Here is a 16,549-nt window from a genome sequence, read left to right as displayed (position 1 = left end):
GGTGGTAGCGCTCACCTCTTCTTCTCCGAATAAGCTGTTTTCCAGATGTCCCAAACAATCGAAAAGGGGATTCATCAGAGAAAATGACTTTGCCCCAGTCCTCAGCAGTCCACTCCCTGTACCTTTTGCAGAATATCAGTCGGTCCCTGATGTTTTTTCTGGAGAGAAGTGGCTTCTTTGCTGCCCTCCTTGAAACCAGCCCTTGCTCAAAGAGTCTCCGCCTCACAGTGCGTGCAGAAGCACTCACACCAGCCTGCTGCCAATCCTGAGCAAGCTCGGCACTGCTGGTAGTCCAATCCCGCAGCTGAAACAGTTTTAAGATACGGTCCTGGCACTTGCTGGTCTTTCTTGGGCGCCCTGGAGCCTTTTTGACAACAATGGAAGCTCTATCCTTGAAGTTCTTGATGATGCGATAGATTGTTGACAGAGGTAAAATCTTTGTAGCTGGGATACTCTTCCCTGTTAGGCCATTTTTGTGCAGTGCAATGATGGCTGCACGTGTTTCTTTAGAGATAACCATGGTTAACTGAAGAGAAACAATGATACCAAGAACCTGCCTCCTTTTAAAGTGTCCAGTGATGTCATTCTTACTTAATCATGACTGATTGATCGCCAGCCCTGTCCTCATCAACACCCACACCTGTGTTAATGGATCAATCACTAAAAAGATGTTAGCTGCTCCTTTTAAGGCAGGACTGCAATGAAGTTGAAATGTGTTTTAGGGGTTAAAGTTCATATTCTGGGCAAATATTGACTTTGCAAGTACAATAATTGCTGTTAAGCTGATCACTCTTTGACATTCAGGAGTATATGCAAATTGCCATTACAAAAAATGAAGCAGCAAACTTTGGAAAAATTACTATTTGTCTCATTCTCAATACTTTTGGCCATGACTGCACATCTAGCATCTATTCCCTACCAGGAGCCCATACATTCTAGCATCTACCACCTAAAAAGGACCCCAAACATTCTTGCATCTATCACCTACCAGGAGCCCATACATTCTAGCATTAATCACTTACCAGGAGCCCATACATTCTAGCATCTACCACCTACAAGGAGCCCATACATTCTAGCATCTATTCCCTACGAGGAGCCAATACATTCTAGCATCTATCCCCTGCCAGGAGCACACACATTCTAGCATCTACCCCCTACCAGAAGCCCATACATTCTAGCATCTACCACCTACCAGGAGTCCATACATTCTAGCATCTATTCCCTACCAGGAGCCCATACATTCTAGCATCTATCACCTAACAGGAGCCTATACTTTCTAGCATCTACCACCTACCAGAAACCCATACATTCTAGCATGTATTCCCTACTAGGAGCCCATACTCTCTAGCATCTACCACGTAGCAGGAGCCCATACATTCTAGCATCTATCCCCAGCAGGAGCCCATAGATACTACCATCTACCACCTATCAGGAGCCCATACATTCTAGCATCTATCACCTACCAGGAGCCCATACATTCTAGCATCTACCACCTACCGAGAGCCCATACATTCTAGCATCTACCACCTACCAGGAGCCCATACATTCTAGCATCAATTCCCTACCAGGAGCCCATACATTCTAGCATTTACCACCTACCAGGAGCCCATACATTCTAGCATCTACCACCTACCAGGAGCCCATACATCTAGCATCTATTCCCTACCAGGAGCCCATACATTCTAGCATCTACCACCTACCAGGAGCCCATACATTCTAGCATCTATTCCCTACAAGGACCCCATACATTCTAGCATCTATCCCCTGCCAGTAGCCCATACATTCTAGCATCTACCCCCTACCAGAAGCCCATACATTCTAGCATCTACCACCTACCAGGAGCCCATACATTCTAGCATCTATTCCCTACCAGGAGCCCATACATTCTAGCATCTATCACCTACCAGGAGCCTATACTTTCTAGCATCTACCACCTACCAGGAGCCCATACATTCTAGCATGTATTCCCTACCAGGAGCACATACATTCAAGCATCTACCACCTACCAGGAGCCCATACATTTTAGCATCTATTCCTTACCAGGAGCCCATACATTCTAGTATCTACCACCTACCAGGAGCCCATACATTCTAGTATATATTCCCTACCAGGAGCCCATACATTCTAGCATCTACCACCTACCAGGAGCCCATGAATTCTAGCCTCTACCAACTACCAGGAGCCCATACATTCTAGCATCTATTCCCTACAATGAGCCCATACATTCTATCATCTATCCCCTATCAGTAGCCCATACATTCTAGCATCTGCCCCCTACCAGAAGCCCATACATTCTAGCATCTACCACCTACGAGGAGCCCACACATAATAGCATCTAATCCCTACCAGGAGCCCATACATTCTAGCATCTACCACCTACCAGGAGATCATACATTCTAGTATCTACAACCTAACAGGACATGATATACATTCTAGCATCTATTCCCTACCAGGAGCCCATACATTCTAGCATCTAACACCTACCAGGAGCCCATACATTCTAGCATTTACCACCTACCAGGATCCCATACATTCTAGCATCTGCCACCTACCAGGAGCCCATACATTCTAGCATCTACCACCTACCAGGAGCCCATACATTATAGCAACTACAAACTACCCAGAGCCCATACATTCTAGCATCTATTCCCTACCAGGAGCCCATACATTGTAGCATCTACCACCTACCAGGAGCCCATATATTCTAGCATCTACCACCTACCAGGAGAATATACATTCTAGCATCTATTACCTACCAGGAGCCCACACATTCTAGCATCTACCACCTACCAGGAGCCCATACATTCTAGCAGCTACCACCTACTAGGAGCCCATACATTCTAGCATCTATTCCCGACCAGGAGCCCATACATTCTAGTATATACCACCTAGCAGGAGCCCAAACATTCTAGCATCTACCACCTACCAAGAGCCCATACGTTCTAGCTTCTATTCCCTACCAGGAGCCCATACATTCTAGCATCTAGCACCTACCTATAGCCCGTACATTCTAGCTTCTACCACCTACCAGGAGCCCATACATTCTAGCATCTATTCCCTACCAGGAGTCCATACATTCTAGCATCTATCCTCTACCAGGAAACCATACATTCTAGCATCTACCCCCTACCTGAAGTCCATACATTCTAGCATCTACCACCAACCAGGAGCCCATACATTCTAGCATCTATTCCCTACCAGGAGCCCATACATTCTAGCATCTACCACCTACCAGGAGCACATACATTCTAGCATCTACCACCTAACAGGAGCCCATACATTCTAGGATCTATTCTCTACCAGGGGCCCATACATTCTAGCATCTATTCCCTACCAGGAGCCCAAACAATCTAGCATCTACCACCTACCAGGAGCCCATACATTCTAGCATCTACCACCTACCAGGAGCCCATACATTCTAGCATCTACCACCTACCAGGAGCCCATACATTCTAGCATCTATTACCTACCAGGAGCCCATACATTCTAGCATCTACCACCTACCAGGAGCCCATACATACTAGCATCTATTCCCTACCAGGAGCCCATACATTCTAGCATCTACCACCTACCAGGAGCCCATACATTCTAGCATCTACCACCTACCTGGAGCCCATACATTCTATCATCTCTTCCCTACCAGGAGCCCATACATTCTAGCATCTACCACCTACCAGGAGCCCATACATTCTAGCATCTACCACCTACCAGGAGCCCATACATTCTACCACCTATCACCTACCAGGAGCCCATACATTCTACCATCTACCACCGACCAGGAGCCCATACATTCTAGCATCTATCCCCTACCAGGAGCCCATACATTCTAGCATCTACCACCTACCAGGAGCCCATACATTCTAGCATCTCTCCCCTACTAGGAGCCCATACTCTCTAGCATCTACCACCTAGCAGGAGCCCATACATTCTAGCATTTATCCCCAGAAGGAGCCCATAGATACTACCATCTACCACCTATCAGGAGCCCATACATTCTAGCATCTACCATCTACCAGGAAACCATACATTCTAGCATCTACCACCTACCGGGAGCCCATACATTCTAGCATCTACCACCTACCAGGAGCCCATACATTCTAGCATCAATTCCCTACCAGGAGCCCATACATTCTAGCATTTACTACCTACCAGGAGCCCATACATTCTAGCATCTACCACCTACCAGGAGCCCATACATCTAGCATCTATTCCCTACCAGGATCCCATATATTCTAGCATCTACCACCTACCAGGAGCCCATACATTCTAGCTTCTATTCCCTACGTGGACCCCATACATTCTAGCATCTATCCCCTGCCAGGAGCCCATACATTCTAGCATCTACCCCCTACCAGAAGCCCATACATTCTAGCATCTACCACCTACAGGAGCCCATACATTCTAGCACCTATTCCCTACCAGGAGCCCATACATTCTAGCATCTATCACCTACCAGGAGCCTATACTTTCTAGCATCTACCACCTACCAGGAGCCCATATATTTTAGCATCTATTCCTTACCAGGAGCCCATACATTCTAGTATCTACCACCTACCAGGAGCCCATACATTCTAGCATCTATTCCCTACCAGGATCCCATACATTCTAGAATCTACCACCTACCAGGAGCCCATACATTCTAGCATCGACCACCTACCAGGAGCCCATACATTCTAGCATCTATTTATTACCGGGAACCCATACATTCAAGCATCTACCACCTACCAGGAGCCCATACATTCTATCATCTATTGCCTATCAGGAGCCCATACATTCTAGCATTTACCACCTACCAGGAGACCATACATTCTAGCATCTACCACCTACCAGGAGCCCATACAGTCATGGCCAAAAGTTTTGAGAATGACACCAAAACTATATTTTCACATGATCTGCTGGCCTCTGGTTTTTATTATTGTTTGTCTGATGTTTATATCACATACAGAAATATAATTGCAATCATATTATGAGTACCAATAGGTTATATTGACAGTTAGAATGAGTTAATGCAGCAAGTCAATATTTGCAGTGTTGCCCCTTCTTCTTCAAGACCTCTATAATTCTCCCTGGCTTGCTCTCAATCAACTTTTGGACCAAATCCTGACTGATAGCAGTCCTTTCTTGCATAATCAATGTTTGCATTTTGCCAGAATTAGTTGATTTTTGTTTGTCCACCCGTCTCTTGATGATTGACCACAACTTCTCAATGGGATTAAGATCTGGGGAGTTTCCAGGCCATGGACCCAAAATCTCTATGTTTTGTTCCATGAGCCATTTTGTTATCACCTTTGCTTTATGGCAAGGTGCTCCATCATGCTGGAAAAGGCATTTTTGGGCGCCAAACTGCTCTTGGACGGGTGGGAGAAGTTGCTCTTGGAGGACATTCTGGTACAATTCTTTATTCATGGCTGTGTTTTTAGGCAAGACTGTGAGTGAGCCGATTCCCTTGGCTGAGAAGCAATCCCACACATGAATGGTTTCAGGATGCTTTAAAGTTGGCATGAGACAAGACTGGTGGTAGCGCTCACCTCTTCTTCTCCGAATAAGCTGTTTTCCAGATGTCCCAAACAATCGAACAGGGGATTCATCAGAGAAAATGACTTTGCCCCAGTCCTCAGCAGTCCACTCCCTGTACCTTTTGCAGAATATCAGTCGGTCCCTGATGTTTTTTCTGGAGAGAAGTGGCTTCTTTGCTGCCCTCCTTGAAACCAGCCCTTGCTCAAAGAGTCTCCGCCTCACAGTGCGTGCAGAAGCACTCACACCAGCCTGCTGCCAATCCTGAGCAAGCTCGGCACTGCTGGTAGTCCAATCCCGCAGCTGAAACAGTTTTAAGATACGGTCCTGGCACTTGCTGGTCTTTCTTGGGCGCCCTGGAGCCTTTTTGACAACAATGGAAGCTCTATCCTTGAAGTTCTTGATGATGCGATAGATTGTTGACAGAGGTAAAATCTTTGTAGCTGGGATACTCTTCCCTGTTAGGCCATTTTTGTGCAGTGCAATGATGGCTGCACGTGTTTCTTTAGAGATAACCATGGTTAACTGAAGAGAAACAATGATACCAAGAACCTGCCTCCTTTTAAAGTGTCCAGTGATGTCATTCTTACTTAATCATGACTGATTGATCGCCAGCCCTGTCCTCATCAACACCCACACCTGTGTTAATGGATCAATCACTAAAAAGATGTTAGCTGCTCCTTTTAAGGCAGGACTGCAATGAAGTTGAAATGTGTTTTAGGGGTTAAAGTTCATATTCTGGGCAAATATTGACTTTGCAAGTACAATAATTGCTGTTAAGCTGATCACTCTTTGACATTCAGGAGTATATGCAAATTGCCATTACAAAAAATGAAGCAGCAAACTTTGGAAAAATTACTATTTGTCTCATTCTCAATACTTTTGGCCATGACTGCACATCTAGCATCTATTCCCTACCAGGAGCCCATACATTCTAGCATCTACCACCTAAAAAGGACCCCAAACATTCTTGCATCTACCACCTACCAGGAGCCCATACATTCTAGCATTAATCACTTACCAGGAGCCCATACATTCTAGCATCTACCACCTACAAGGAGCCCATACATTCTAGCATCTATTCCCTACGAGGAGCCAATACATTCTAGCATCTATCCCCTGCCAGGAGCACACACATTCTAGCATCTACCCCCTACCAGAAGCCCATACATTCTAGCATCTACCACCTACCAGGAGTCCATACATTCTAGCATCTCTCCCCTACTAGGAGCCCATACTCTCTAGCATCTACCACCTACCAGGAGTCCATACATTCTAGAATCTACCACCTACCAGGAGCCCATATATTCTATCATCTACAACCTACCAGGAGCCCATACATTCTAGCATCTATCACCTAACAGGAGCCTATACTTTCTAGCATCTACCACCTACCAGGAACCCATACATTCTAGCATGTATTCCCTACTAGGAGCCCATACTCTCTAGCATCTACCACGTAGCAGGAGCCCATACATTCTAGCATCTATCCCCAGCAGGAGCCCATAGATACTACCATCTACCACCTATCAGGAGCCCATACATTCTAGCATCTACCAAATACCAGGAGCCCATACATTCTAGCATCTACCACCTACCGAGAGCCCATACATTCTAGCATCTACCACCTACCAGGAGCCCATACATTCTAGCATCAATTCCCTACCAGGAGCCCATACATTCTAGCATTTACCACCTACCAGGAGCCCATACATTCTAGCATCTACCACCTACCAGGAGCCCATACATCTAGCATCTATTCCCTACCAGGAGCCCATACATTCTAGCATCTACCACCTACCAGGAGCCCATACATTCTAGCATCTATTCCCTACAAGGACCCCATACATTCTAGCATCTATCCCCTGCCAGGAGCCCATACATTCTAGCATCTACCCCCTACCAGAAGCCCATACATTCTAGCATCTACCACCTACCAGGAGCCCATACATTCTAGCATCTATTCCCTACCAGGAGCCCATACATTCTAGCATCTATCACCTACCAGGAGCCTATACTTTCTAGCATCTACCACCTACCAGGAGCCCATACATTCTAGCATGTATTCCCTACCAGGAGCACATACATTCAAGCATCTACCACCTACCAGGAGCCCATACATTTTAGCATCTATTCCTTACCAGGAGCCCATACATTCTAGTATCTACCACCTACCAGGAGCCCATACATTCTAGTATATATTCCCTACCAGGAGCCCATACATTCTAGCATCGACCACCTACCAGGAGCCCATACATTCTAGCATCTATTTATTACCAGAAGCCCATACATTCTAGCATCTACCACCTACCAGGAGCCCATACATTCTAGCATCGATTGCCTATCAGGAGCCCATACATTCTAGCATTTACCACCTACCAGGAGACCATACATTCTAGCATCTACCACCTAACAGGAGCCCATACAGTCATGGCCAAAAGTTTTGAGAATGACACCAAAACTATATTTTCACATGATCTGCTGGCCTCTGGTTTTTATTATTGTTTGTCTGATGTTTATATCACATACAGAAATATAATTGCAATCATATTATGAGTACCAATAGGTTATATTGACAGAATGAGTTTATGCAGCAAGTCAATATTTGCAGTGTTGCCCCTTCTTCTTCAAGACCTCTGTAATTCTCCCTGGCTTGCTCTCAATCAACTTTTGGACCAAATCCTGACTGATAGCAGTCCTTTCTTGCATAATCAATGCTTGCATTTTGCCAGAATTAGTTGGTTTTTGTTTGTCCACCCGTCTCTTGATGATTGACCACAACTTCTCAATGGGATTAAGATCTGGGGAGTTTCCAGGCCATGGACCCAAAATCTCTATGTTTTGTTCCATGAGCCATTTTGTTATCACCTTTGCTTTATGGCAAGGTGCTCCATCATGCTGGAAAAGGCATTTTTGGGCGCCAAACTGCTCTTGGACGGTTGGGAGAAGTTGCTCTTGGAGGACATTCTGGTACAATTCTTTATTCATGGCTGTGTTTTTAGGCAAGACTGTGAGTGAGCCGATTCCCTTGGCTGAGAAACAATCCCACACATGAATGGTTTCAGGATGCTTTAAAGTTGGCATGAGACAAGACTGGTGGTAGCGCTCACCTCTTCTTCTCCGAATAAGCTGTTTTCCAGATGTCCCAAACAATCGAACAGGGGATTCATCAGAGAAAATGACTTTGCCCCAGTCCTCAGCAGTCCACTCCCTGTACCTTTTGCAGAATATCAGTCGGTCCCTGATGTTTTTTCTGGAGAGAAGTGGCTTCTTTGCTGCCCTCCTTGAAACCAGCCCTTGCTCAAAGAGTCTCCGCCTCACAGTGCGTGCAGAAGCACTCACACCAGCCTGCTGCCAATCCTGAGCAAGCTCGGCACTGCTGGTAGTCCGATCCCGCAGCTGAAACAGTTTTAAGATACGGTCCTGGCACTTGCTGGTCTTTCTTGGGCGCCCTGGAGCCTTTTTGACAACAATGGAAGCTCTATCCTTGAAGTTCTTGATGATGCGATAGATTGTTGACAGAGGTAAAATCTTTGTAGCTGGGATACTCTTCCCTGTTAGGCCATTTTTGTGCAGTGCAATGATGGCTGCACGTGTTTCTTTAGAGATAACCATGGTTAACTGAAGAGAAACAATGATACCAAGAACCTGCCTCCTTTTAAAGTGTCCAGTGATGTCATTCTTACTTAATCATGACTGATTGATCGCCAGCCCTGTCCTCATCAACACCCACACCTGTGTTAATGGATCAATCACTAAAAAGATGTTAGCTGCTCCTTTTAAGGCAGGACTGCAATGAAGTTGAAATGTGTTTTAGGGGTTAAAGTTCATATTCTGGGCAAATATTGACTTTGCAAGTACAATAATTGCTGTTAAGCTGATCACTCTTTGACATTCAGGAGTATATGCAAATTGCCATTACAAAAAATGAAGCAGCAAACTTTGGAAAAATTACTATTTGTCTCATTCTCAATACTTTTGGCCATGACTGCACATCTAGCATCTATTCCCTACCAGGAGCCCATACATTCTAGCATCTACCACCTAAAAAGGACCCCAAACATTCTTGCATCTACCACCTACCAGGAGCCCATACATTCTAGCATTAATCACTTACCAGGAGCCCATACATTCTAGCATCTACCACCTACAAGGAGCCCATACATTCTAGCATCTATTCCCTACGAGGAGCCAATACATTCTAGCATCTATCCCCTGCCAGGAGCACACACATTCTAGCATCTACCCCCTACCAGAAGCCCATACATTCTAGCATCTACCACCTACCAGGAGTCCATACATTCTAGCATCTCTCCCCTACTAGGAGCCCATACTCTCTAGCATCTACCACCTACCAGGAGTCCATACATTCTAGAATCTACCACCTACCAGGAGCCCATATATTCTATCATCTACAACCTACCAGGAGCCCATACATTCTAGCATCTATCACCTAACAGGAGCCTATACTTTCTAGCATCTACCACCTACCAGGAACCCATACATTCTAGCATGTATTCCCTACTAGGAGCCCATACTCTCTAGCATCTACCACGTAGCAGGAGCCCATACATTCTAGCATCTATCCCCAGCAGGAGCCCATAGATACTACCATCTACCACCTATCAGGAGCCCGTACATTCTAGCATCTACCACCTACCAGGAGCCCATACATTCTAGCATCTACCACCTACCGAGAGCCCATACATTCTAGCATCTACCACCTACCAGGAGCCCATACATTCTAGCATCAATTCCCTACCAGGAGCCCATACATTCTAGCATTTACCACCTACCAGGAGCCCATACATTCTAGCATCTACCACCTACCAGGAGCCCATACATCTAGCATCTATTCCCTACCAGGAGCCCATACATTCTAGCATCTACCACCTACCAGGAGCCCATACATTCTAGCATCTATTCCCTACAAGGACCCCATACATTCTAGCATCTATCCCCTGCCAGGAGCCCATACATTCTAGCATCTACCCCCTACCAGAAGCCCATACATTCTAGCATCTACCACCTACCAGGAGCCCATACATTCTAGCATCTATTCCCTACCAGGAGCCCATACATTCTAGCATCTATCACCTACCAGGAGCCTATACTTTCTAGCATCTACCACCTACCAGGAGCCCATACATTCTAGCATGTATTCCCTACCAGGAGCACATACATTCAAGCATCTACCACCTACCAGGAGCCCATACATTTTAGCATCTATTCCTTACCAGGAGCCCATACATTCTAGTATCTACCACCTACCAGGAGCCCATACATTCTAGTATATATTCCCTACCAGGAGCCCATACATTCTAGCATCGACCACCTACCAGGAGCCCATACATTCTAGCATCTATTTATTACCAGAAGCCCATACATTCTAGCATCTACCACCTACCAGGAGCCCATACATTCTAGCATCGATTGCCTATCAGGAGCCCATACATTCTAGCATTTACCACCTACCAGGAGACCATACATTCTAGCATCTACCACCTAACAGGAGCCCATACAGTCATGGCCAAAAGTTTTGAGAATGACACCAAAACTATATTTTCACATGATCTGCTGGCCTCTGGTTTTTATTATTGTTTGTCTGATGTTTATATCACATACAGAAATATAATTGCAATCATATTATGAGTACCAATAGGTTATATTGACAGAATGAGTTTATGCAGCAAGTCAATATTTGCAGTGTTGCCCCTTCTTCTTCAAGACCTCTGTAATTCTCCCTGGCTTGCTCTCAATCAACTTTTGGACCAAATCCTGACTGATAGCAGTCCTTTCTTGCATAATCAATGCTTGCATTTTGCCAGAATTAGTTGGTTTTTGTTTGTCCACCCGTCTCTTGATGATTGACCACAACTTCTCAATGGGATTAAGATCTGGGGAGTTTCCAGGCCATGGACCCAAAATCTCTATGTTTTGTTCCATGAGCCATTTTGTTATCACCTTTGCTTTATGGCAAGGTGCTCCATCATGCTGGAAAAGGCATTTTTGGGCGCCAAACTGCTCTTGGACGGTTGGGAGAAGTTGCTCTTGGAGGACATTCTGGTACAATTCTTTATTCATGGCTGTGTTTTTAGGCAAGACTGTGAGTGAGCCGATTCCCTTGGCTGAGAAACAATCCCACACATGAATGGTTTCAGGATGCTTTAAAGTTGGCATGAGACAAGACTGGTGGTAGCGCTCACCTCTTCTTCTCCGAATAAGCTGTTTTCCAGATGTCCCAAACAATCGAACAGGGGATTCATCAGAGAAAATGACTTTGCCCCAGTCCTCAGCAGTCCACTCCCTGTACCTTTTGCAGAATATCAGTCGGTCCCTGATGTTTTTTCTGGAGAGAAGTGGCTTCTTTGCTGCCCTCCTTGAAACCAGCCCTTGCTCAAAGAGTCTCCGCCTCACAGTGCGTGCAGAAGCACTCACACCAGCCTGCTGCCAATCCTGAGCAAGCTCGGCACTGCTGGTAGTCCGATCCCGCAGCTGAAACAGTTTTAAGATACGGTCCTGGCACTTGCTGGTCTTTCTTGGGCGCCCTGGAGCCTTTTTGACAACAATGGAAGCTCTATCCTTGAAGTTCTTGATGATGCAATAGATTGTTGACTGAGGTGCAATCTTTGTAGCTGGGATACTCTTCCCTGTTAGGCCATTTTTGTGCAGTGCAATGATGGCTGCAAGTGTATCTTTAGAGATAACCATGGTTAACTGAAGAGAAACAATGATACTAAGAACCTGCCTCCTTTTAAAGTGTCCAGTGATGTCATTCTTACTTAATCATGACTGATTGATCGCCAGCCCTGTCCTCATCAACACCCACACCTGTGTTAATGGATCAATCACTAAAACGATGTTAGCTGCTCCTTTTAAGGCAGGACTGCAATGAAGATGAAATGTGTTCTGGGGGTTAAAGTTCATCTTCCGGGGAAATATTGACTTTGCAAGTACAATAATTGCTGTTAAGCTGATCACTCTTTGACATTCAGGAGTTTATGCAAATTGCCATTACAAAAAATGAAGCAGTAAACTTTGGAAAAATTACTATTTGTCTCATTCTCAATACTTTTGGCCATGTCTGCACATCTAGCATCTATTCCCTACCAGGAGACCATACATTCTAGCATCTACCACCTAAAAAGGACCCCAAACATTCTTGCATCTACCACCTACCAGGAGCCCATACATTCTAGCATTAATCACTTACCAGGAGCCCATGCATTCTAGCATCTGCCACCTACAAGGAGCCCATACATTCTAGCATCTATTCCCTACGAGGAGCCAATACATTCTAGCACCTATCCCCTGCCAGGAGCACACACATTCTAGCATCTACCCCCTACCAGAAGCCCATACATTCTAGCATCTACCACCTACCAGGAGTCCATACATTCTAGCATCTATTCCCGACCAGGAGCCCATACATTCTAGCATCTATCACCTACCAGGAGCCTATACTTTCTAGCATCTACCACCTAACAGGAACCCATACATTCTAGCATGTATTCCCTACCAGGAGCCCATACATTCTAGCATCTACCACCTACCAGGAGCCCATACATTCTAGCATTTACCACCTACCAGGAGCCCATACATTCTAGTATCTACCAACTACCAGGAGCCCATACATTCTAGCATCTACCACCTACCAGGAGCCCATATATTTCAGCATCTATTCCCTACCAGGAGCCCATACATTCTAGCACTTACCACCTACCAGGTGCCCATACATTCTAGCATCTACCACCTACCAGGAGCCCATACATTCTAGCATCTACCACCTACCAGGAGCCCATACATTCTAGCATCTACCACCTACCATGAGGCCACACATTCTAGCATCTATTCCTTACCAGGAGCCCATACATTCTAGCATCTACCGCCTACCAGGTTCCCATACATTCTAGCATCTACCACCTACCAGGAGTCCATACATTCTAGCATCTATCCCCTACCAGGAGCCCATATATTCTAGTATCTACCACCTACCAGTAGTCCATACATTCTAGCATCTACCACCTACCAGGAGCCCATACATTCTACCATCTACCACCTACCAGGAGCCCATACATTCTAGTATCTACCAACTACCAGGAGCCCAGACATTCTAGCATCTATTCCCTACCAGGAGGCCATACATTCTAGCATATACCAACTACCAGGAGCCCATACATTCTAGCATCTACCACCTACCAGGAGCCCATACATTCTAGAATCTACCACCTACCAGGAGCCCATACATTCTAGCATCTATTTATTACCAGGGGCCCATACATTCTAGCATCTACCACCTACCAGGAACCCATACATTTTAGCACCTACCAGTAGCCCATACAATCTAGCATCTACCACCTACCAGGAGCCCATACATTCTAGCATCTACCACCTACCAGGAGCCCATACCTTTCAGCATCTATTCCCTACCAGGAGCCCATACATTCTAGCACTTACCACCTACCAGGTGCCCATACATTCTAGCATCTACCACCTACCAGGAGCCCATACATTCTAGCATCTACCACCTACCAGGAGCCCATACATTCTAGCATCTACCACCTACCATGAGGCCACACATTCTAGCATCTATTCCTTACCAGGAGCCCATACATTCTAGCATCTACCGCCTACCAGGTTCCCATACATTCTAGCATCTACCACCTACCAGGAGTCCATACATTCTAGCATCTATCCCCTACCAGGAGCCCATATATTCTAGTATCTACCACCTACCAGTAGTCCATACATTCTAGCATCTACCACCTACCAGGAGCCCATACATTCTACCATCTACCACCTACCAGGAGCCCATACATTTTAGCATCTACCACCTACCACGAGCCCATACATTCTAGCATCTACCACCTACCAGGAGCCCATACATTCTAGCATCTATTCCCTACCAGGAGCCCATACATTCTATCATCTACCACCTACCAGGAGCCCATACATCCTAGCATCTATTCCCTACCAGGAGCCCATACATTCTAGCATCTACCACCTACCAGGAGCCCATACATTCTAGCATCTACCACCTACCAGGAGCCCATACATTCAAGCATCTACCACCTACCAGGAGCCCATACATTCTAGAATCAACCACCTACCAGGAGCCCATACATTGTAGCAATTACCACCTACCAGGACCCCAAACATTCTAGCATCTATTTAGAACCAGGAGCCCATACATTCTAGCATCTATCCCCTACCAGGAGCCCATACATTCTAGAATCAACCACCTACCAGGATCCCATACATTCTAGCATCTATTCCCTGCCATGAGCCCATACATTCTAGCATCTACCACCTAACAGGAGACCATACATTCTAGCATCTACCACCTACCAGGAGTCCATACATTCTAGCATCTACTACCTACCAGGAGTCCATTCTTTCTACCATCTACCAGGAGCCCATACATTCTAGCATCTACCACCTACCAGGAACGCATACATTCTAGCATCTACCACCTACCAGGAGCCCATACATTTTAGCACCTATTCCCTACCAGTAGCCCATACATTCTAGCATCTACCACCTACCAGTAGCCCAAACATTCTTGCATCTACCACCTACCAGGAGCCCATACATTCTAGCATCTATTACCTACCAGGAGCACATACGTTCTAGCATCTACCACCTACCAGGAGACCATACATTCTAGCATCTACCACCTACCAGGAGCCCATACATTCTAGCATCTACCAACTACCAAGAGTCCATACATTCTAGCATCTATCTCCTACCAGAAGCCCATAAATTCTAGCATATACCACCTACCAGGAGCCCATACATTCTAGCATCTATCACCTACCAGGAGCCCATATATTCTAGCATCTATTCCCTACCAGGAGCCCATACATTCCAGCATCTCCCACCTACCAGGAGCCCATACATTCTAGCATCTATCCCCTACCAGGAGGCCATACATTCTAGCATCTACCACCTACCAGGAGCCCATACATTCTAGCCCCTACCACGTACCAGGAGCCCATACATTCTAGCATCTACCAATTACCAGGAGCCCATACATTCCAGCATCTACCACGTACCAGGAGCCCATACATACTAGCTTCTATTCCCTACCAGGAGCTTATACATTCTAGCATCTACCGCCTACAATGAGCCCATACATTCTAGCATCTACCACCTACCAGGAGCTCATACATTCTAGAATCTACCACCTACCAAGAGCCCATACATTCTAGCATCTACCACCTACCAGGAGCCAATACATTCTAGCATCTACCACCTATCAGGAGCCCTTACATTCTAGCATTTACCACCTACCAGGAGCTCATACATTCTAGCATCTACCACCTACCAGGAGCTCATACATTCTAGCATCTACAACCTAACAGGAGCAAATACATTCTAGCATCTACCACCTACCAGGAGCCCATACATTCTAGCATCTATTCCCTACCAGGAGCTCATACATTCTAGCATCTACCACATACCAGGAGCCCATACATTCTAGAATCTATTCCCTACCAGGAACCCATACATTCTAGCGTCTACCACCTACCAGGAGCCCATACATTCTAGCATCTATCACTTACCAGGAGCACATACATTCTAGCATCTATCACCTACCAGGAGACCATACATTCTAGCATCTACTACCTACCAGGAGCCCATACATTCTAGCATCTACTACCTACCAGGAGCCCATACATTCTAGCATCTATTTCCTACCAGGAGACCATTCATTCTAGCATCTACCACCTACCAGGATCCCATACATTCTAGCATCTATTCCCTACCAGGAGCTCATACATTCTAGCATCTACCACCTACCAGGAGTCCATACATTCTAGCATCTATTCCCTTCCAGGAGACCATACATTCTAGCGTTTACCACCTACAAGGAGCCAATACATTCTTGCATCTACCACCTACCAGGAGCCCATACATTCTAGCATCTATTCCCTACCAGGAGCCCATACATTCTTGCATATACCACCTACTAAGAGCCCATACATTCTTGCATCTACCACCTACCAGGAGCCCATACATTCTAGCATCTACT

The sequence above is a fragment of the Phyllobates terribilis genome, unplaced genomic scaffold (assembly GCF_046119375.1).
Source record: "Phyllobates terribilis strain yellow unplaced genomic scaffold, ASM4611937v1 Scaffold_26__1_contigs__length_17865784, whole genome shotgun sequence".
Classification (NCBI taxonomy): domain Eukaryota; kingdom Metazoa; phylum Chordata; class Amphibia; order Anura; family Dendrobatidae; genus Phyllobates; species Phyllobates terribilis.
This window is presented reverse-complemented; position numbering follows the sequence as displayed.